At 40.7% G+C, this 24,552-nt stretch overlaps 1 protein-coding gene across 1 annotated transcript in view; it reads left to right on the forward strand.

The window, feature by feature from the left end:
- The first annotated feature begins 990 nt into the window (after nucleotides 1-990).
- Nucleotides 991-24,552, forward strand: part of ARHGEF28 (Rho guanine nucleotide exchange factor 28) — a 309,778-nt gene continuing 286,216 nt past the window's right edge. The window contains exon 1 of the mRNA XM_025389056.1: nucleotides 991-1,149. The gene's annotated coding sequence lies outside the window, so the exon portion shown is untranslated. The remainder of the gene's footprint in view (nucleotides 1,150-24,552) is intronic.

Here is a 24,552-nt window from a genome sequence, read left to right on the forward strand (position 1 = left end):
GGTGGCCAGCTTCCTCGGGCCACACCTTTGTTATGGTTCTGTGGGTAGCCAGTCTTAAAAGGAAAAACAAAGCAGAGACTCAAGGTGATTTTATAAATTTTATTAGAAACTTTATATTTCAATACTAATTTCCTTACAAATAGTCTTAACTACAACACTTCCTGCCACAGAAGACTCAGATCGGTAGTTTTACCTTTAAAGCTGTAACAATGGTCTTAAGTCTGTATGATGAAAGCCTGGCTGATGAAGAGGCTTGGCTTCTGCTTTTGGGGTTGTCATCACATCTAAGAGGAAAACCGCTTTGGAGGATAAGGGAGTCCCCTTCACATTGCTGTTCATTGTAAAAGTGGTTATGGTTGTCATACGTTTTTGAATTAAGACTTGCAGCCACTTGCTTGGATAAACGTGAAGGGAATCGCAGCTTGCAAAGCTCGGCCGGAGAACATGAGCTTCAAATAGAGGGCAAATGCTGTTTTTAAAAATAATATTTCCTATTGTAATAGACCTGGGCCGTATTATGTCACGGGTGTGGTGGCTTTTGGCTGGGAACACCCTGAGCCTCCCTTGGGCCTGGCACAACTCCTTTTGCGAGCCGGCAGCCCAGCGCCTTCCTCGGGAGGCGCCGAGGCGTGGAGGCGCCCGGGGCGCAACTGGCCCTCCAGTGGCCCGGCAGGTCCGCGCCAGCCTCCGTGCCTCAGAGCTCCGGGCCGGGGGAGGGAAGCCGAGGCCACCGGCCTCCGCCCCGCAGCGGGAGGGGGCTGGCGGAGACAGCGCGGTCGGGGCAGCTTCAGGTTTCCTCCTGGAGCCGGTGTCGGGCGAGGCAGGCGGGCGGGCCTCGCCATGTGATGCGGCCGCAGCGAGCCGGGCCGGGAGGTGGGCAGGCGGGGATCCAGTGGCAGGGGGGAGGCGCGGGGGGAGCGGGGGCGTCACCCGCTGAGGGCGCAGCCAGCCCGGCCCGGGCGCGCGGCCGCAGCTCCACCCCCTAAAGCCTGGCTTCAGTCCTGCCGCCGCCAGGCGTTGGCATCGCCGGGGACAGCCTTCCGGACTCCGGGCGGCGGCTGGCGGGGGGCGCTTTCCGAGGCGCCCTCGGGCAGGGCGCGGGGGCAGCGCCTCGCCTGGGCTCTGGAGGCTGCGGGGCCATCGCTGCAGGTAAATGCTCTTTGGGGCTCCATGGTCTGCGTTTCCCTGCAGCTCTGGGCGGAAAAGTTTGCCCACCTGAGTTCGCATCCGCAGGGCCACTTTCTCCAGGGTCCCCAGGGATGCGAGGGTCAGCAGAGGTGACCCGGGAGCTCTGCAGGCGTTGCGGCGCGAGGGCTGGGCGCCGCCTCTCGCTCTCTCGGGAGCGGCAACAAGTGGAGAGGGCGGTGCAGCCTCGTGCGGCGGCGGCGGCAGCTGCGGAGCGCGGGGTCGCTCGGGCGCACTGAGAGCTGGGGGCTGGGCGGGTGAAAGCCCAGCCAGTCTCCTTCGGGAGCCAGGGAAATAAACAGCGCTCCTGCGGTGGAGAAGGGAGAGCGTTGAGAGTTGGTGTCCGTCCTTCCCATCCATGCTTCTGCTCCGGGGCGGAGGGTGCTTGGCAGGGCCAGGACCGCAGAATGCAGACGGAGCGCAAGCTCAGGACACACGCACTACCACTTACTCGTGTGGAAGCATTTGCTGTGTTTCAAAAGGCATTTATAGTTACCTTGGTTGGGAAAGGCGGTCAGAATTATGTGGGACTTCTTACGCTTATTTTATGCATTTGTTTCCCCTTAAATACCCGGGGTGTATGTGGTGATGCCACAGCCTTCCCGTGCTTAGGGTTTCCGAATGACAGGCGGGTGTTTGGCCAAGAAGGCACCATTTGGGTCGAGGGCTGTATGGAAACTGGGTGCTCAGGCGGCCCTGGAAACCCAGCTCTGGTTTCCCAGAGACCAGTTAGATTTCTAAGAAAGAATCCATCTCTAGAGGCCCACAGCGTCCCCGCATTGGTTGACTGGGTGGGCCGAGGAACAGTGGTAACATCTGTGTTTGCGCAGCTTCTCCCGCCTAGACCCCGGCCTGCGTCTCCACAAATCTCCCCACACCAGGAGTTATAGAGGTTCACCACGGACCACACCAATTGGGCAAAATACCAAAGAAAGTAAGGTCTTTAATATTCGTTTATAAAGAACTGATCATTTGGGATTCCATGGGGACCCTGGCTTTCTGAAGCGTTGTTATCTCGTGTTCCTAAGCCCTGAAGCTGTCAGGGGTAAGTGAAATCCTGTTTTTGCTGCAAAAGCAAATCAAGGACCTGCCTTTGTTAGGTTCTGTGGCATCTACTTTGTACATGACAATCCAAGCAGAGTGGTAACTTCTGGGAAACCTGGGAAGGTTTCTCCAGATCTGTCCTGGGTTTTTAGTTACACATTCTTAAAGCACATGGGTATTTGCCTAATCTTGATTAATAGCCAAAGTAACCCCTTTGGAGTATTTGGAGAAAAGAGATGAATACTGCAAAACCCTTTGGAATTTTTAATGTAACATAGTATTGCAATGTAATGTTCTGATGTGGACTTTGTATGTGATTAACTTTGATTAAAATAGGAATTTGGCTAGCATCAGATATAGCTAATGGTTAGGGAAACTGAGGCACAGAGCTAGCTATAGAGTGTGTGACTCAGATGAATGTCTTGGGTAAGGGGAGAATGGTGAACAGAGAATCAGTGTTTGTCCTGCTTTTGACTTTTTTTTTTTTTTCCTTATCAAAACCACACAATCTGGTCAGCTAAGAACAGGTTGTATAACAGGCGTGTCATTAGACTTTCCTCTGAAGTACCCAATTGTCTTTTAAGCAGTTTATAAACGCTTACATGTACAGAAGAAAATAGTAGTTAGTAACTAAGTTTCTATGAAATGTCTCAGAAGACTCACTTGGGTGGGTTTCATGCTTTTTTTTTTTTAATCATGTGAGTACTGCAGAAGAGTTTGGAATCTTTTCTTATTGTGTTATAAGAAACTGCACTTGTGGCTAAGACTTAAATTGGGCAGGAATTTCAGGTGAGCTCTGATACATGACCTCCTTTAGTATGCCCTGTGAGAAAAGACTATGTGTTCTAAGTAGGTATTAAAACAAATTGCAGCACATACTATTACTTTTATATTAAACATTCTGTACACCACTATATTGGTACCCAAGCTCCAACAAGTCCTGCCAGTTTATGACCAAGGGCTGAATTCCAAGAAAAAAAGATTCATGATATAAATGTTGGAAAAGCCTCAAAAAAGATTCATGATATAAATGTTGGAAAAGTCACCTAAATTACCTAGGCTGACTATAATTTTATTATGCTTTTATTCACTAATCAGATATGACAGATCTGGTTTGGGTAGGTTTTGTGTAATTGCATTTGTATTTATGTTGCTTTTAGTGAAGCAGAGTAGCTCTGGGATTCCCCCCTGCCCCCGGCCCCCACCCATAACCTTAAATATTTGTTATGAAGAGGTGGGTCAACCTGGGCAACTCCTACTGAGGCTGTAAAAACAGTGTTACATTTGAAGTGCACCAAATTCAGGGAATTCTGCCATGCTAAAGTTGTGCTGTAAATATGCCACCCCGTCCGGCTTGAGTCCACATCTCTTACTTAGGCAAAGCGGGGCTTTGAGATATTTTTCTTGCTTAAGAAGTGTAGGTCAGGTCCTGTATCACAGAACATTTTGCTCTGATTGGATGACACTCTGTCATTTTGTCCAGTCTCTGTGACCCTTAGTTCTTTTGTTATTATCATGGTATTGGAAGTTCTCAGAAGCCCAAAGCAATGTCACTCTACTGTTTTGCCATTTTGACAATCTCTATTATGGGGCTCTCTTTCTGAACATGTTCTTCATTTACATTCATTCAACTAATATTTGTTGAAGGCTTACTATGTGCCCAGCACTGCTCTTTGCTTTGATTCTCTGATCTTTGGATTCCATGTTGAAGGTGACACTTTTCCGGCTTTAGAGTTTTTAGGGTCTGTTGCATTTTCAGAGTAGAATTTTGCACACTCCACATTAAGACATTTGGCTGGCCAGGGTGGGAGTGATGGCTCACACCCATAACCCCAACACTTGGGGAGGCTGAGATGGGAGGATTGCTTGAGCCCAGGAGTTCAAGACCAGCCTGGGCAACATGGCAAAACCCTGTCTCTACAAAAAATACAAAAACTAGCCAGGCATAGTGGTGTGTGGTGTGTGCCTATAGTCCCAGCTACTTGGGAGGCTGAATGGGAGAGGATAGCTTGAGTTGGGCAAGTTGAGGCTGAAGTGAGCTGAGATGGTGCCACTACGTTCCAGTCTAGGTGACAGAGCAAGATCCTGTCTCAAAAAAAAATTAAAGACATTTGGCTGGCAAAATAAGTCATGTAACTTTTTTTTTTTTTTCTCTAATGTGATAGTGCATCTTCTTAATTGACTTCCATTTTTCCTTTGAAATTTGATCTTAGGCACAATAGCAATTTGCTTATTTGTAACATTATTGCTCCTGGACTTCTTCTCCTGGATAACCAAGATAATGAGATCTGACATCATTTTTTAATGAGAGAAAGCAAAAAAGTATATAATTGAATAGTGGGCATTTGTTCCAGTGATGTTGGTTTTGAACACTTGTATAAAAATGTATTTTAATTTTCAGAGGTGTTTTCTCTTGTTTTGGTTTAATCTTTGCCTCAATTATAAATAACTCGAGGTTTTATTTCTGTAGAAAGTTAACATACAAGTGATGTTCTCTTAAGAGCAGATGAAAATGTATCTATGAATGAGGACCAACAGGCAGAAATCTGCAGTGGTGGCTTTGCTTTCCATAGTAGCCTGTTCAGAAGAGATCCTTCCAAAACCAGCAGGGAAATAACATTCTGCCTATTTCAAGTTGCAAGCTTTGTGTGACAGCTGTGCACATGATCATTGTGCCTTTAAAAAATATACACTTGAAATGTTAATATGCTTCAAATATATATATATATATGCATTCCCTTAATAAATAGATGAAGTGTATATTGCATCTATTAATGACATTTATGGTTTAGCTCTTCAATCCATTATCAAACACTAGTGACCATGCCCTTTGTGTTTAAGGCTTACTCCTTTTCTTCTATCATTTTATAATTCAAGAAATTATATTTCATAAATTCTCACGAAGTGGTTTAGAATGTGGACTTTGGAGCCAGACTGTTTGGGTTAAATAGCCCCAGCTTTGCCCTGGCTATGTGACCTCTCTCTACCTCAGGTTTTTCCGTTTGTAAAATGCAGATAATAATAGTAACCTGCTTCAACTGTTGTGAGGACTCCGTGATTTAATTAACAGACAACCCTCCTGGTAGTGCCTGACAGAGAGTAAGTGATGATTGTAGTTATAGCAAATGGAAAATAACCATTTAAAAAGAATGAAAGGGGTAGCAGGTTTTTCAGCTTTCAGAAGGCAGTGAGATGTCAGTGTGACCCCAGGAGAAATTGCCCTAGGCTGGGAGTTGGATGAAGGGATGGAGTCCTCTGGCTTTCCAGTTTTGTGACCTTGGGTGAGTATTCCTTCTGGAACCCTTTCTGGTCCCAGTTTCCTCATTCAGTAAAATGGAAAGGATTAGACTGGATGGTCTCTAAAAGCAACCCATTTTTTAACATTCTACTCGGTCGTGATGAGTAGAATTTGAATGTGATGTATTAGTCAATTTGCTTTACTTGTCTTGGTCAACACTACTAGAAATGTACTGTCTACAAGGTTAGCATTGTGCCTGCAACAGGCATTTGAATAGATGATGAGCTGTCACTCTTATTACTTTATCTCTCCTTGACTACCAGTCATTAGGGTGAAATGACTTGGACTTATCTTCCTGGATTTAGTCCAAAGAGATTTCAGACATGCAAGTCCAGATCCTTTGTGTGGGCCATATGGCTGCCCTAGTCGTCTTCTTCTGAAGAACCCCTCATGTAGAAGAGGGGTGGTACATTTCTGGAAAGAGGAAAGACAAGTGGATGGTTTAATTTTATGATAAAAATAATTTCTGTCAGGCAAAGAAGTCTCATGAAGGACTTCTAAGTATGGTGAAAAGCAAGAGGTTTTCATTGGGCTGGATGGTTCAGACAAAGTCCCTCGGGGGCTTATATTTTTGTCTTTTCCCACTAAGACCCTGATTTATTGTCTGTACATTGTCACTGGTTCTTTGTCAACAGTGCTTCTCCTTTTCTTGCTTCACCAGCCTCCTGGTTTGCTGTATGATTAGGTGTTAGAGTTCTGAAAGGTAGGGGATGTTCAGTGATTAATGAGACTACTGACTATGGGTTCTTTACTTTGAGCCTCTAACCCAGGATTTCAAGCCCTGTTGTTCACTGGAACCACCTGGGTTCAGAATCTCTCAAGTGGACCTAGCATCATTTTCTAAAGAGGCGATTCTAACGTACAGCTGGGTTTGATAGCTACTTTCCTAATCTTTAGGTGTTTCTGGCTTCCTACATCGCACAGTGCCTAGGGAAAGGGTAACACCTGCTATTTCTCATGGTGTTACTTTTATGCTGTTGGTGGTGTGTCAACTGTCCCCTGCTGTTTCCCCCTTGTGAACTCTACAGTTCTGTTAGCCAGTACTAGTAACTGCCTATGGAACACGTGTGTTTCTAACTTCTTTGACTTTTTCATAGTGGGCTCCTTTTTCTCCCTCGCCAACATGTGTTGCATTCCTCAAAGCCCAGCTTAAACCACTTTCTCTCTGTAACCTTCAACTAACTTAGTAGCAACTGTGCTGCTTTCCCTTCTGAACTCCTATCACTCTCTCATTTTTTACTTACCTCCTGCCCCTGGGGTCATTGTGTGTTCCTGTATATAAGTCTCAACTTTACATCATGACTGTAGCCCATTAATGACAGGGACCCTGATTTAGGCTACTCTGTAGGGTGCTCAAAGCAGAATATACACATGTTGGTTGGTTATTTAGTTATTTTGCTGTCATCTCAAGTCCTTCTTGTTTACAGCACCACTGCAAGGACTACTGGGTATCCGATGTGGATTGTGTTGGAAAACACTGGGATGCAGGGGGAGAAGGGCAAAGTTTACTCAGGAAGTAGACAGTCCTTCCCAGATGTAAATGGGGGACCTCATGGACCTCTCAGGAAATTGTATCAACCTGCATGGGGAAATGAATGAAATTCTTGATTAAAATCTGAGTCTTTGGATTGAAAGAAGCCTAAAAGTTTTTCTCTAGTCTCCAGAAGGTGCACAGTTCCCCTGCATGGCCTATCTCTAAATGGTTGACCAGTCTGTCCTTGAATACCTTCAGTGATGAGGACCTCATGGCCATAAAGATAATCCATCTATTTGGAAAGCTTAGGCTTTTAAAAACAATTCTCCCTCATCCTAAGTTTGTCATATTTCTGCTGTGTGGAGGCCATTCTTTTGTTTTGTTTTGTTTTGTTTTGAGACGGAGTCTTGCTCTGTCACCCAGGCTGGAGTGCAGTGGCCGGATCTCGGCTCACTGCCAGCTCCGCCTCTGAGGTTTACGCCATTCTCCTACCTCAGCCTCCCGAGTAGCTGGGACTACAGGCACCCGCCACCTCGCCTGGCCAGTTTTTTTGTATTGTTTAGTAGAGACGGGGTTTCACCGTGTTAGCCAGGATGGCCTCGATCTCCTGACCTCGTGATCCGCCCATCTCGGCCTCCCAAAGTGCTGGGATTACAGGCTTGAGCCACCGCGCCCAGCCATAAAAAATTAATTATATATCCTGTCTTCAAGTCTTCTTTTATTGAGGTTGGAAAATAAAAATCTGTTTCTTCAGCCCTTGTTAAGTGACATGATTTTGAATCCTTTCACAAACCTGAGTATTGGACATATTCCAATTTGCTATTTTCTTTTTAAAATGTAATTCTTCCAGATGCTATCTGACAGTGTAGAGCAGCAGTCGCCAACCTTTTTGGCACCAGGGATTGGTGTTGTAGAACACAATTTTTCAATGGACTTGGGTGAGGGGGATGGTTTCAGGATGATTCAAATGCATTATGTTTATTGTACATTTTATATAATGAAATAATTATGCAACTCACCATAATGTAGAATCAATGGGAGCCCTGAGCTTGTTTTCCTGCAACTAGATGGTCCCATCTGGGGTTGATGGGAGACAATGACAGATCATCAGGCATTAGAGTCTCATAAGAAGCCCACAACCTAGATCCCTTGCATGTGCAGTTCACAGTAGTGTTCGCGTTCCTATGAGAATCTAATGCCTCCACTGCTCTGACAGGAGGTGGAGCTTAGGCAGTAACGTGAACGATAGGGAGCAGCTGTAAATACAGATGAAGCTTCACTCCCTTGCCTACTGCTCAACTCCTGCTGTGTGACCTGGTTCCTAACAGGCCATGGACCTGTACTGGTCTGTGGCCCCGGGAGTTGGAGACCTCTGGTGTAGAGCACAGATCTGTCCTCCTTTCTTCTAGGGAAGGAGTGATAGCTCATGGTTAAGATTAGCAGCTGGAGGTCAGAGAGACTTGGGGAGACTCATGGCATGCTGCTTCTAGCTTGTCTTGGCCAAGTCACCTGAACTTTTAGCCTCAGTTTTTGTCTATTTCTCTCATAAGATTGTAAAAAGGACTCAATAAGATAGTCTATATAAAGTGTTTAGCACTGAACCTAAGATAGAATAACTCCTCAATAAACAATAGCTTAAATTTTTTTTTTTTTTTTTTTTTTTTGAGACAGAGTCTCATTCCATCACCCAGGCTGGAGTGCAGTGGTGTGATCTCAGCTCACTGCAAACTCCGCCTCCTGGATTCAAGCGATTCTCCTGTCTCAGCTTCCCAAATAGCTGGGATTAGGGGTGCGTGCCGCCATGCCCAGCTAATTTTTGTATTTTTAGTAGAGATGGAGTTTCACCATGTTGGCCAGGCTGGTCTCGAACTCCTGACCTCAGGTGATCTACCCTCCTTGGCTTCCCAAAGTGCTGGGGTTACAGGCATGAGCCACCGTGCCTGGCCTAAAAGTATTTCGTAACCATACTATTGAGTTTCCATGTTCATAGTCATCTCAAAATTAGTTTCTTTTTACCTATGTTGCTATGGCGCCGTATCTCCTCATTCATGGACTTGTGCATTTGGGTTTTTAGTCTTAGGAATAATCTTAATATTTATCTCTCTTGAATTTATTTTCCTGTATTTGACCATTTTTTCCTAGTCTTTTAGAGTGTTTATACATTTTTCATATTCACTACCCCTTTTAGTTTCAAGTTATCCATAGGTTTGATATACATTTATTCAATGCCTAAGGAAATAATAAAACTGTTATTTAGGCTGAAATCTAGGGCAGAGCTATTTGATGTGTCTATGCAAACTTCAGTTCAGGTTGATGTTTATCATTTTCAAGTAGACTTGTTCAACTAATTACTACTTATTTGTACCAACATCTGGTTCTTAATCCCCCATCTCCTCATAAAGATATATACCGTGTCTATTATATCTCTTTGTCTACCAGTCTAGTAAATTATCACCACATAATAAAATGGGGTTATTCTCAAGTGACTTATTCTTTGGGAGCACACACTGGCTCCAAAAAGCCACTACTTTTTCTTCGAGGTCCTCATACACCACAGTTTAAATAATCTGCTCTAGAATCTTAATCTAGGATCAACATGAAATGCCTTCTGTCTATAATTTGTAGAATCTGCCGTTTTGAAGGTCAGAATGACATGCGCTTGTCTCCTGTATCGAATCCCTCTGCCATTGTCCACAGTTCCTGATGGATTATGGTTAGGAAATCTCATCAGATTCTTTACTATCCTGGCATGTCCAGCAGCCTGGAACTGATTCAGACCAGCTTGATGCTCTCTTACAATGGACTTTCCCACTTAGAGATGTTCTTTCTCTCCTCTTTAATTGAAAAATCATTACCTTCTAAAAAGAGACAAAATACAAATAGACATGGAGGAATTCTCATTTCTTTATCAGTCTTCTACACTCTATCACCAGCCCCAAGTCAACCTATCCCTTTCTTGACATTCTGGCTTTAAAAATAAGTTGAAATAAAAATTTTAGTATCCTTAGATTTTTAGAAAACCTTAGGTTATTTAGGCCTTTAGACTGCCTGATACAATTCTAAAGAGCATGACTCCCTCGTGTTTGTTCTTGCAAAGGGCCAGGGAGGAGGGTAAAAAGAAAGCCACTCATGGGCCAGGCGCAGTGGCTCACGCTTGTAATCCCAGCACTTTGGGAAGTCGAAGCAGGCGGATCACCTGAGGTAGAGAGTTCGAGACCAGTCTGACCAACATGGAGAAACCCTATCTCTACTAAAAATACAAAATTAGCTGGGCTTGGTGGCGCGTGCCTGTAGTCCCAGCTACTCGGGAGGCTGAGGCAGGAGAATCGCTTGAACCTGGGGGGCAGAGGTTGTGAGTGAGCCGAGATCGCGCCATTGCACTCCAGCCTGGGCAACAAGAGTGAAGCTCCATCTCAAAAAAATAAAAAATAAAAAATAAAAATAATAAAAAAAGCAAACAAGCCATTCTTTTTACCATTTATGTATGAGTGGAAAATAGCACACACCTAGGAATCAGGACACCTGGCTTTAGTCTTGAGCTCATTGAAAGTAATCTCTTCATATCTCTAAGAATCAGTATCTTTTCCAAACAGAAGGACTTTGGTTGTTTCTATGAACTATGATGATTTCTTTAGGTAGTGATTTCATTTGCTATTTATAAAGCTTGATGGAGGTGGAATTTGGATGTGGTAGTGTAGTAGGGAAATTAAAGTCCGGGTTTATCACTCTGTGGAATAACCTGTCTCCTTTTTTGTTTATTATCAGAAACCCACATTTAGGTATAAGAATCAGCTCATCTAACATAAATGTCTTTCATGGAGTTGTCAACTTTGCAACTTGTCAAAAACTTTTCAGGAATGGATTTCTGGAAGTTGCTTTTATAGCAGTTATCACAGCCCCTAGAGACAAAGCAGGATTCAGCTGGCCATTCCTATTCTTGGAGATAAAGAACAATGCACAAAACCCATTGCCAATGCTTTAATAGGGTTTTAACTGATGGATTCTTAAGGGGGAGTGAAATATAAGTATTTCTCTTAAGTTCTATGTTTCCTGACATATGTAGCTGTTATGTAAAATACATGTATATTGTTTCTTCTCTCGTTTGATCACCAGAAATATTGATATCTTGTTCATTGACAATAAAACAGTATCAATGACTCCTTGATGTTTAGTTAGAAAGGTTCCAATTTGGATAGAAATTTGTTTATTATGAGACAAAGGTCTTATGTCCTTTGATTTTTAGTCTTCTTGTAAAAATGTTTTAGTGTTAATAAAAAGGTGCTTAAGATTTCACCTATAGATAACTTAGGTTGTTACAATAAAAATGAACCCTCTAGGTTATCTTCTTCATATCTACAGAAAGTCCCAAATTAACTTCTCACTTGGCATGCTTGTCTCACAATGATAGGGCTGAGCTAGAGAAAATTCACCTTTACCACGAACAGTTTAAAGAAACTACATCTTGATAGGAATGCTAACAATAATTTGCATATTGGTTTATCAGAGGGTTTTTTGGTATTAAAAATAAAGAGCAAGTTTTTTCCTCTTTCGCATTTATGGTAGGAAGGTTTATCTTCATAAGCTGTGTTGTACCTTTGTGGGTAGCAGCAGAAGAAATTAGAAGTAGAGAGATGTTTGGAGTTCAGTTAATTGAAAGACAGTCTCTTTAGTGTGAGTTGGAAGTGATTGCTAGTGGTTCACACCATTCATCAGAGTAGGATAGTAGAGTGTGTGCAAGAGGAAGGTTTTAAGAAGATTGTCAGTCTGAATGTAGCAAAGGTTGGACCACAAGTAGATTTGGGTTGAAGTCTTAGCATTGCTACTGATATATCGGGTGGGTCATATCACCTTTCTGGGCTCTGGTGACCTCATCTGAAACCTAAGGGGCCAGGGTCAGACCACCTCCATGGTGTGTTCCGTATCTCAAGTTCTATGTTTCTACGGAGGTAAGGATGGTGTCTTAAGCCTCCCTCACATTACGAGCATCACGCTTGGCTCCCAGAGTGCTTTCAGACACTTGACTGGCAACATCTAGATTGTTCAGGAAGTTGAGTTTGAAGATGGTACTTCAGCGTTGCATCTTTATGGGGAGAAATGATTGCAGATACTTTGAGATTACCCTGTCATGGCAGCTCATGTTATTGTTGTCAGAATACTTCATGAGCAGTGAGGTGGAATCAGCCAGTAATAATCGAATAATTATTTTTAATAGAATTTTAGGATGAATGAAAATGGGTATTAATTTCATTTTAACATATTGAACTTAATGTACCTAACCCCACTGAGGCTGGGTGGAGAATATGCTCTGAAATGTGTGGCATTTTTGATAAATATAAGTTTTTAGCTAAAATAAGAACTTTTATAATGATTCCATCCCCTCTCTCCCTACCCCTATCCCTGCTCCCATCTTTCTCTACCTCTCCTCCTTCTCTCAAGAAACCTATGGATTTTCCTTCTGTTTAGTCTCACACTTTTTTCCTCAAAAAGAGATAGCAAATCTCTAAAACTTCTAGTATTTTATGTAGTTCCTGACTAGTAGTATGAAAGAAAACACACTTGTGCTTCTAAAAAGGTAGTTTTGTTTGTTTGTTTGTTTTTGAGACGGTCTCGCTCTGTTGCCCAGGCTGGAGTGTAGTGGTGCCATCTGAGCTCACTGCAACCTCCGCCTCCTGGGTTCATGCCATTCTCCTGCCTCTGCCTTCCGAGTAGCTGGGACTACAGGCGCCCGCCACCACACCCGGCTAATTTTTTGTATTTTTAGTAGAGAAGGGGTTTCACCGTGTTAGCCAGGATGGTCTCGATCTCCTGACCTCATGATCTGTCTGCCTCAGCCTCCCAAAGTGCTGGGATTACAGGCGTGAGCCACCACGCCCAGCCAAAAGGTAGTATTTTAAGGCATGACATCCTTCCACTTTTCACAGAGCCTCAAGATAAAGATATTTTATTATATTGGAGATTCGGACAATGGATTTATTCTATTTGAGATTTTGGTTGCTGAGTGTAGGGGCTCTAAGCCCTCTTATCATCTAGGAGTTCTTTCCAAAGCTTTTTCACTCCAGGGAGTTTGGGAGTGTTATTTGATTTTTTGAGCCTTTATTGAGTTGGGTTTAGCTAGTAATTGCTATAAGGCAGACATATGCTGCATGCTGGAGGTTCAGAGATAAGAAGCTTAGAGGTAGCTCTTGAGGAGCTCTCAATGCTGACAAATTAGCTGCCATAAAAGCCAGTAAATACACTGTGATATGGAGAAGCAGTGGGCCAGCGTGCTCTCAGCAGCCTGAGCAAAGGCAGTTTTCTGGGAGCCATACCTGGTGTAATAGAGATCAAAGTATTGTTTAGTTTTTTTTTCTTCTTTCCTGTTATGGTGTTCTAACTGTAATCTATATTGTAAATATGCATCTGCTCCAGTGATGTTATAAAAACCAGTGAATTTAAGAAATTGATGTTTTAATTAAAATTTGTGTAATTGGAGTGATTATCTTTCAGATGTTAGAATGCAACCACAGACTGTCGCACTTGCTTTAAAACTATTATTTTTTGAACATACATAATTACTTGCTGCTAATAATTTTTTAAAACCCTTTCAAAGTTGGGCTTATAAATAAATATTTACTGTAGTTATTTGGTGGGAGGGAAACTCAAATATTATCAAACAGAAAGGACGATTCCTTTATATTCCAATTTGTTTTATTGTGGCAATATGCTTGCCATGACTTTACATCTTAAATTTGTATGGAAAAAAACTTAGTTATATGTGTATGAATGTATTTTTATAAGTGCAGATACCTGAGAATTGAAACAATTTTATAGAATCCTGGAAATGTTTGATAAAGGTCTTGATGTTGTTCTTGAGATGTCAACAGCAAATTGATTCTAATGTTTCTATTGTTTGAGGAGAGGCCTCTAGTCCAGGGCCACATATCCTACAACTTTGAGTTACATTGAAGACCACAGCTTAAGCCAAAACTAAACTAGGGAAAGTAAATTATAGTGGATTATTTTGCCTTTGTGATGTTAAAGAATACTGTTGTGAATACAGTGAGTACATACTGGTCTTTATTTATTTTGGGGTACAGGGTGATTTGAACTGATTAGTACCTAAAATTAAAAATATAAAATCCTTCGCTGCCACAGTTGAATATCACTGAATTTATGGAGCACTTAACATTGCACAGTATTTAGAAAATACTAATCGAATGAATCACCACCTCATGTGTTGTTTTGACAGGAAGTGTATCACGTCTCAATAATTTCCTTAACATTTTTTCCTGCCAGGTGCCTGTTTTCTTCTTGTTGTTAACTTTTTTCTATAGAATTCCAAATATGTGGTTGATTTCCCCACTGATATACTTTCACAGTTCTTTTTCCTTTTTTTCCTTCTTTAGAGTAGCCAGTGCTTGTAGCTAGTGTTTGTATGCAAATCTAAGGCTTCTTACAGGGAAGAGAGAATGAGCAGCTGTTTTGGAGGCTGATGTCCAGCCTAATGCCTTTCTCTGGTAAGCAGATCTTCATGGCCCTAGCACGTAGGATTTTACCAAGTAGGTTTTCAAATGTACCATGTCTAAGGCCAAACTTACATGAAGTATTGTTCATTCAGTCATCTCTTGAGAGATTAGGGAGGATTTTTATTTTCTATTACATATATATACACACACACATACACACACACACACATATATATACATAATTTTTTTAACAATCAGCATGAGCTATCTTGAAATAAAACAAATTAGAAATCATCTTTTTCTAAATTAAAAGATTACACAGATGTATACAAAGAGACATTTGTAATTAGCTCAGGAACTTGTGCAGCTGTTGAGAACATTCATATGTTTGTTTTTAGATATTTGGGTTAGTATATTTTTGGCTAGTAAAAAATGTGTGTATGTATACATATATATGCACACCATAAGTATAAGTTTATATGCATTTTACCATTTCTATAAATTTTTTATTTTATTGATTTTATCGGTGAATTGTCAACCATAGTCTCTTTATTGAATGTAGAATTATTGCAGTTTGAGTACAAGTATACCATAGATAATTTCTAATAATGAAAAATAAGTGGTTTCTTCTAACAGAAGTCTTCCTTTGCTTGTAATGTAGGACTGCATAGCATAGTAAGCCTTACATCACTAGACATTTAAAGGCTTATGACTATAGTGTATCCCATGTAAAACTGAAGTCTATAAATAGATTTTAAGAAGATGTGTTGGGGGTTGACATTTATGCCATTAGAGGCATTCTTGCTGTTCAAATTAGTGGTATGCTTTTTCACATTTATGCTTTTTCATTTTCTTATTTAGAAATAACAAATTGTATAAAAATGAATACTACGTATTCGCAAATCAATCAGTGGTTTATAAAGGTCAATACTGTAGTAAGTATTGCTTTTTATATTCTTAACACAGATGAATGTCTAAACCAGAATATGGTTAAAATTAGATGCACATATAGGAAATAGCTAGCATTCTTGAAAATGACAGGTATGGGACATTAGTACCATAATGTTGTGACCACTAGAATAGAGTAGAGGGTGGTAAGCTAGGCCTGGGGTGGACATTTCTTATCTGGGCTCCTGCTCTTGTCAGCTCTCTTCCTTTGATTCTTCTCTGCTTTCCTCTTGAAGGGATCAGACAGGTACCTGGACATAATCCCATAAGTGCTACTGGTACTCCAGTCCTCAGTTTCCTCATCTGTCACCTTCTGTGATTCTATAAGCAATATATGAATAGTTGCATGTACAATGTGAAAAGCCCCTAAGAAAGTTGAACAGCCTTGTTCTTTCATGCTTCTTACATCAGAATGCCATTTAGCTACCAGTTTGGCAGAGATATAATATTTATAGTGCCAAAGGAAGTTTCAGCTAGTGGAGGGCAAATGATCATATACCCTGTTCAAGCCAAACTTTATTCTGTGTTATTAATGTTAACAGAATTTTTTAAAAAATTAAATGAAAAAGAAGAAATTATTATCTCTACGAGTCAGCCAGCTGATGATTTATTAGCAAGTTTTGTCTAAAATACAGTTGTTCTTACTTAGAGTCTCAAAATTAAACGAGTTTAAATCTAGTTTAAATCTAGTTTAATTTAGATGAGTGTTTTGCGTTTCCAGTTTCCTCATCTATGAAATGGGAACAATACCAGCCCTTTAGATAAAACTGGGTAGTTTGCTGATGAAATGAAGTTATAGAACTTAACTTTGGAAACACTTTCAAAAGTTTAAATGATATTTAAATATACAACCAAAACTGTAGCTCCATTTGCAGAGAGTTATTTATGACATAGATTTACTATTGCTGTAAATATATGTGTGGAAAAGCAGGGAGTGTAATCAGTTGGTACTGTGCCAGTTCCTAAGTCTCTTTGTTAATTTAGCACTTCTGCATTTAGTAATGTGTAAGAAAAATGTGGAGCCAATTCAAATTAGGGGAAGAAACTCTCAAAGAGGCTGTTGTGTAGAAAGAGGGACTAATGAGTGGCCATGTTCTGGTAGGAATCCCTGGTTCTGTACTCATGGTCACAAAGACACTGTTCTTACATTCTTCCATTGTTTAGCTAGAGCATAAGGCCACTTGAGAAAAGGCATTGTTTAACCACAAATCCCTCTTTCAGGAAAAATGAGTTACCACCAAAGAGATTTGTGTAAGTACATCTGTCATATATTGGTGGAAATATATGCGTTTAAATGGTTTGTAAATGCTTGTCTTCCTCTTCCATGAGGAAAGACAGTTTCAGTGCCCCCAAGCATTAGTCTTTTCTAATCCTTCAAACCTGGTGACTAAAAGACTCCCTTCTCTTGGATTAGAGGGCATAATGGAAAAATAATGGCAGGGGAAAGGCTTTTTTTTTTTTTTTCTTCTCATTTCATCTGGATTTGGAGTCATGCTCGTTTATAACAATAACACTCTTTAAAAAATTAGTTGCTTCTCCATATCAGAAATGTTTAGGGCCTAAGTACACTGACTGTCTTGGAGTCTTGAGTTTTTGTTGCCTCCTTGAGAAGGATATGGCTTTTAATATATTCTTAAAAATCCCATCTGGATCTTGTCTGCTGGCGATGCATGGTATTCCTACCACAGAAGACAGGGATCTCTCATAATTAGCAAAACCCCTGAACGTAATTGCACAGTTGTATAAATGGAGCTTACGAGGTTTAGTCAACCATCTGAGCAGTCCCTGCAGCATCTGAGGGCTGTATTATAGGGAGTATCTGGTGACATTTTCATCAGCTATAGAAAGATCACTTTGTATTATTTGGAGTTTGGAGTTTGATATGAATAACAAAGAGGATGATGGCCATTTATCGATTGCTTTTCCTTGTTAGGCACTGTGCTTGGAGCCTCATGTTGCTATCTTGAATTCCTGCAACAATGTTACTATTCCTGCCTTGCAGATAAGGGAACTAAGGAGCTGAGAGGTTAAGCAACCTGCTGCAGGATTTGTAGCCTGTTTATTGATCCCTAGTTTGTGTGGGCTCTAAGCCCTAGCTCTCATCACTTTCCCATGCGGCCTCTATAGAAGGCTTGGAGGGGAAATCCTGCTTGTCCACCATGAAAAAGACCAGAAGAGGTTATGTTCCACTCAACTAAAATTTGATCTAAAATTTTTCCTGCCTCTACGTTTGCAGATTTGTTTTTATAGTGAAACTAAATGACTTGTTTATACTTACCACCATCTATGTTAGATACCGGTCTGTGTTTGGAGATCTGATTTGCATAGTTTGTCATCCTAAATATTTCCAGGATGAAAAACAGGGTTTTGTTTTTGTTTTTTTAACTTTTCCCCTAGAGTTAATTGGCTATTTGCTTGTTCAATTATGACTTCTCCAAGTTCATGGTTGTTTTTTAGAGGAAAAGCTTCAGACTAGACACAATACTCTTGACCCAGAATTCTGATCTCTCGATACCTGTGCTCTGTTCCCAGCATGTTTAATGCATTCCAGGAGTCTGTTTGCATTTTAAATGCATTGCGTTTTGAACTGAGGGTGACTTCTTCTCATTCAGTCACTCCCAAGGATTACCCTGATTTTTTTTTTTTGTTCCGCTCTACCACACTGCACTTGTTCTTTATCGGCCTTGATTCTGTCTTCTTGGTTCTTTTCATTTTCCAGTGGCATCCCAAGGACAGTGGGCACACTCCTCTGCTCCCACTCCCAGGGTACAGACAATAAGGGGTGTTTTATCTGTAAAGAATTTAAAAACACTTTAAGACTGATTTTAGTTAGCTGGTTTTTACTATCATCATGCCCTAATATCTGTTCATGTGGCTGCTCCCTGAAAAAAAATCTGTTGGTTTAAGTTCTCAACAATTGTTGCAGTCACTGCTACATCTTAATATCTATGTAAACTTCAAACTTGCACATTTTAATGACTTATCCTTTAACACATGTTGTATTCAGCATGAAATTTATGTCCATGATAGCTCCCAGTTATATAGTTGAGTCCCACACATGCTACAAGTATTTGTTCTGAGAGTAAATTCACAAAGGTTTGGCATAGTTCAAATTCACATCATGAACAAGTGTTTGATTTCTATAGTATTATTTAACAGTACATTTAAATGGTAGGTTTGAAATAAGCAATGGTAACACAGTGATGTTAAAGACCACAAACAAAGCTTAGGTTACTTTAAATCTGTCATTCTGTGTGACCACTTGGAGTTTTTGTGTTTAAAATGTTAAGCAGTGAAACAGAGTGAGAGCTGTAAGTTATAATATTTTAGTTTCATAAGTGAACATTTTATACTTCAAATAATTTATTGAATTTGAATATCTTTTAAACTGAAATTCAATTTTTAAAATAGTTTTAAAACTGAAAAACCAGTGAAGAAAAGATTAGATGACTAGTGCAATTTAGTGGTTACCTTCATTATATTTTTGGAAGACATTTAATAGTTTTATTTATATTTGCTTTATTTTTTATTGGCACAATTATATATAGTATGCAGTTCAATAAGGTAAAAATTTCAGCTGGGCATGGTGGCTCATGCCTGTAATCCTAGCACTCTGGGAGGTGTAGGCAGGCAGATCACTTGAACACAGAAGTTTGAGACCAGCTTAGGCAACATGGCAAAACTCCATCTTTACAAAAAATGCAAAAATCAACTCAGTGTGGTGGTGTGTGCCTGTAGTCCCAGCTACTCAGGAGGCTAAGATATGAGGATCGCTTGAGCCCAGGAGGCCAAGGCTGCGGTGAGCTGAGATTGTGCCATTGCACTCCAGCCTGGGCAAAATGGTGAGACCCTGTTTCAAAAACAAAAACAAAACAAAACAAAAGAAAATTTTTTTCACTGCATTCCTTTTCTGGTCATTATTGCCATGCATTTTATTTTGAGATTATCACTGGAAATACCTTTGTCATCTAGAGGTGGGGAATGTTAAATGACCTACCTATTTAGGCATCAGATGCACTAGGTGTGCCACTGCTAGGACCACTCAGTATGTAGCTCTTGTGTCTCCTATGATGTATTATCTGCACAGTTAGTGAGAGTCTGTGTTATAGGTAAGCACTTAAAGTAGCAGACCCTGAGTTAATTTCTGTGGAATTCTTCCTCACCTATGTTCACCTATATTTCAGATTTTACCGTTTCTCTGGGTTACTGTAATGATTTCCTGGCTATAGTCTGTGTTTCCATGCTCTCGTGTACCTGTTTGCATCCCTGCTTGCTCCCCCAGCACCATCCATACTCCACTCTGTTGTCAGCGCAAAGTTTCTAAAACGCAAACCTGAGCATGTCCATTTTCCATTTTCAGTTGCTCGCTAGCCCTGATAATCTTCAGTCCTCATGACCCTTCAGGCTCTGGCTCCTGTATTCCTCTCTGGCCCTGCCTCCTGTCAAACAGATGTCCCAGGAGCTCCTTGAACATACATTGCTGCCTGCTTTTCTGCCTTTGCATTTACTTTTCTTTTGCCTACCATTTATTTTTCTCTTCACTGTCTCCTCCCTGCACAAACCTGGCTAGCTTCTGTTGCTAGTCATTAGAACCACTTGGAGAGGTCTTTGAATTACAAATCCCTGGACACTGAGACCGGTTGAATTAGAATCTCTGGCAGGTGGGAGCTGGGAATCTGTATTAAACCCCACTGATAAAGATTGTTTTTTGCTTAGGAAGATTTTCTGTGGAAATCATGGTTAATTATTGCTATTGCTTTCCTTCTATCCATTAGTTTGCGTCTCTATACAAGAAAGGGATTTTAGTAGTCTTGTGGAGTTTCTTTTGTGTAAGGAAATAAAATTTTTATATCTTTTTATAGTTTTCAGAGGGCTTCTATTAACATTTCATTCAATCCTCAACAATTCTGGGAGGTTAGGAAGGTAGATCAGATTTGGTCATTTTAAAGATGTGGAAATTGGAGTTCAGAGAATTTAAGCAACTTGCCTAGGGTCATTAACAAAAATCAAAGTTTTGTTTGTTTGTTTGTTTGTTTTTTAAGAGATAGGGTCTTACTATTTGCCCAGGCTGAGCTCACACTCCTGAGCTCAAGCAATCCTTCCACCTCCATCTCTCTAGTAGCTGGGACTGCAGGTGGGTACTATGTCTGACTTCTCAGGGTTGTATTTTTAAAAAGTATTTACATAATTAGGTTGTTAGGGTTTCTAATCACTGGCATTTTTCAAAATTCAGAAGTGATGGAATTTCTTCTCAGATTGTTTCCTAAAAAATAGCCAAAATGAGTATGCAAGTCCTGAGAAGATACCATACTCTGATAGTTCGGAGTAATAAGAAATTACTCACTATGAATTTCCATCTCCCTTGGCTAATTTTAATTTTGAATAAAACTTAAATGGGATTATATCTTGATATGTCTGACCCTTCCTCAGAATACATGATAATGAACTAGAGAAAATGAAGTATTCTAAGCTACTTGGGATGTGTTATTATTACTAACAAAATTAATGCAGATGTTAAGAACCATTTTGAACAAAAGTTTTAAATTCTTGTAATAGCTTTAACTCTTTTATTCTCCATTTCCCCTAGAGGTCTTGTGCATTTCTATTTTCCCACTTTTTTTTTTTTTTTTTTTTTCTGAGAAGAACATGGAGAGTTTCAGCAGTGTCTTTAAATTCTTGTGATTTTGATTAATTTCCCCTCCTTTCCTTCCCCCCTCCTCCCCTTCCTCTTGGTTTGGATGTCCATATCTGTGGTCACTGGGTAACTACATAAATGCCCACTTGAAATCTACATCTTTGATATGATTCTGGTACCATACTTAAGCACTGGGTGAGGGGAAGCTGTTAATGACATGATTTGGCACAAAGGCTGACAGACCCAGTGTCTGAAACTGCACCTCACTTCCCTGCCATACCAGAAACAGCTCCTCCTCCTGCCTTCCCTGCCCTGGATGTTGGCACTCTAAGCCAGATACCCAAAAGTCTGTTTTTACGTCTCCCTCTTCTTTATTTCCTGGGATGATTTTACCTGTTGCACAGGGCTTAATTCTGTCACATCCTCTTCGTACTGCATTGCTGCAGATCAGACCCTGATTATATTGTGTCTGGATTGCTGCTATTCTCCTTGACTTCAGTTTGGCCTCCTGAAAATCCGTTGTCTTCACTGGTGCCAGAATGATCCATCTGAAAAGAGAATTGGCTGTTCCCTCCTTGGGTAGGATCTTCAGTACCTCCTTATTCCTACACACAAAAGAGTTCAAGGTTCTCCAGCCACCATTCAAGACTTTCTAGGATTTGACCTGCTTTTGCAGCCTATTCCTTGGTGTTCTCTCTCTCTGCTTTTCTGTGCTCCCCATCTCCAAGCTCATGCTCCTGTCTGAGAGCTCACTGTACATATCCTGTGGGTCCTTGGCTTTCTGCCTTTGCTCTGTTGTCTCCTCTGCCCCAAACACCCTTCATCTTGCTTCTGGCCCTTCGGATCAATATAACCACTCTCCTTCCCCTGGCTGACATCTGTTCTTTAAGATCTCCTTAAAAGTATCTGCTCTTTAGGAGCCTTTCTTTTCTACTCTCCTGGATTACCTAGAGTATAGTTTAGGTTATTTTAAAGAGATTTAAACAGAGGCTTAAATAAGACAAGAGTGTGTCTCTTATGTAAAAGTCTAAGCAGTACACTTACTCATCTGGACAGGAGAGTGGCCGACCTGTGAGGCTACCTGGGGACCACATTCCTTCCATTTTCTTGCCCCATCATCACTAGGACATTATGCTTGTTGGTGTGGTGGCAGCTGGCTCACCACCACTCATCTGCATCTTGCCAGTAAGAACAGAGAAGGACATTGTGGTGGGCATATCCCTTCCTTTGAAGAGCCCAATTCAGACGTTGTATATACAGGTTAAGCATGACTAATCTAAATATCCAAAATCTGAAATGCTCTATAATCTGAAACTTGTTGAGGGCTAACATAATGCCACAAGAGGAAATTTCCACACCTGACCTCAAGTGATGAGTTGTAGTCAAAATTTCGTTTTATGTATAAAATTATTAAAAATGTTAAATACAATTACCTTTAGGCTATGCATATAAGACATATATGAAATATAAATTTAATATTTAGACTTAGGTCCTATCCCCAAGATATCTCATTATGTATATGAAAATATTCCAAAAATGTGAAAAAATTCAAAATCTGAACCACTTCTTGCCCTAAGCATTTTGGGTAGGGAATACTCAATCTGTATTTAGTCTCATTAGCCAAAACATCACATACTCACGCCTAACTTCAGGGAAGGCTGAGTGATGTAGTCTTTGGCTTAGCACTGTCCAATATTAATACAATGTAAGCCACATAATTTAAAATTTTTGAGTAACCATGTTACAAAGTCAAAAGTGGTAGGTGAAATTAATCCAGTTTATTTAACCTACTAGATCTAAAATATTGTTATTTCAACACGTAAGACTAGCCACATTTCAAGAGCTCCGTAGCCACATGTGGCAAGTGGCTACCATATTGGACAGAACAGCTTTAGTTGGTTAGCCATGCACCCTGCTAAAGTTGAGGGAGCCTACCATAAAATGAAGGGGATAATTGATATAGAGGGTCAACCAGTAGTCTCTGTCGTATCTTCTCTTAATTACTGTCTGCTCCTACCTGTCCCTATTTGATCTTACTATTTGATGTTGCCCAGGACATGTGCATGTAATGATCTGTTTCAGTCTAGATTGAGCATCTGAAGGGCAAAGATTGCATCATCTTTTCTTGAGATCTTTGCCTGTTATTCAGTACACTGATACATTTTAGTTGAGTGAGTGAATGAATGAATGGAGTGAAGCTTTTATAAAATTGTTCAACTATTTTTGTTATTCTTAGGCAAATGTTTTGACTCTTATCCATCAAAAGTTGTAATATTTTAAGAATAAAGGCAAGTAGATAAAAAAGAAAAAAGTTCTAATATTGTTCTTGCGGGGATGGATTTACTTTGATTCTATTTAACAAACTTGCCATTAACTTACATTCAGAGATGCTTTTGGTTGACATTCACATTGGAATATAATGGCAGGTCTCTGTTTCCACAAATAATGTTTCAGGAAACAATATGCCCAGTGTCTGGGAAATCCATATTTTCCATGAAATATTGAATGTTGCTTCTGTGGAGGGTATTTCTGTACTATAAAAGAGCAAGATAGAGTAGTTTATGTGGAACCCTTATACTGTCAGTTCCTGTTCTGTCCTTTGGGAAATATGCCATTTCTAGGAATTATTATTATAAGTCTATTAATGTCAGAAGACAGAGGCAGAGGATAATATTTTACATGTGAAACAGTATTACCAGAAGTCAACAAGTCAACAAAACTTATCAATGATTCCTGGAATTAAATGAATCATGAATGCAGATTCTCATTAAATGAAATGGAGGGCTGAATGTTCCCTAAACAAGGTAAATTCTAGAAGTTACAGGCTGTTTCTGTCTTTCACATGCTTGGCCTTGCATCATTGCAGTCAGGTGGCTGCAGAAATGCCTTTCCTGGGCTGACCCCTGAGATATCACAGCCCTTCTCTCTCAAGAATGAAGAGTAGTGAGGTGAGGGCTAAGAGGAAGGATAAATGAATAGGACTGCACCTCTTCCTCCTCCTCTTCATTAACAGCTTCCCACACCACTCATCCTGTCTCTCATTCTCCCTGCAAACCTCTGGGGAGTAATCTCACTTCAATCAGGCAGTGCCATCTTTCAGGAAAATAAGATTTATAGCAGTCACCGCCATCACCATGATAATGGTGTTATAATGTGTGCATGTGCCAGGCTCTTGCTAAGGTCTTTATGTGTATTACTCATTTATCCTTACAACTGTCTTATGAAATAGGCATTATCATGTATGATCCCCATTATATAGATAAAGACAGACTAAGTAGCTTGCCTAGGGTCATAAGCTGAGTTGCTAAACAGATTGACATGTGTGTCTGAATCTAAATCTTGGGTTTTTAAACGTTAGATGGTCCTGCCTCCTAAATATCACTCATGTGGCTTTTGATATATTTATTTGTGGTAGAGGGTGAGTGGGAAAGAGGTTGGGAGTGGAAGGGGGACAGGAGCCCAGGAAGGAGCACCCGATCTGGAATCAAAAGAGTACAGGAGGGTTTGGATGAGGCTTTTTGGG

This window comes from Theropithecus gelada, chromosome 6, assembly GCF_003255815.1.
Source record: "Theropithecus gelada isolate Dixy chromosome 6, Tgel_1.0, whole genome shotgun sequence".
Classification (NCBI taxonomy): domain Eukaryota; kingdom Metazoa; phylum Chordata; class Mammalia; order Primates; family Cercopithecidae; genus Theropithecus; species Theropithecus gelada.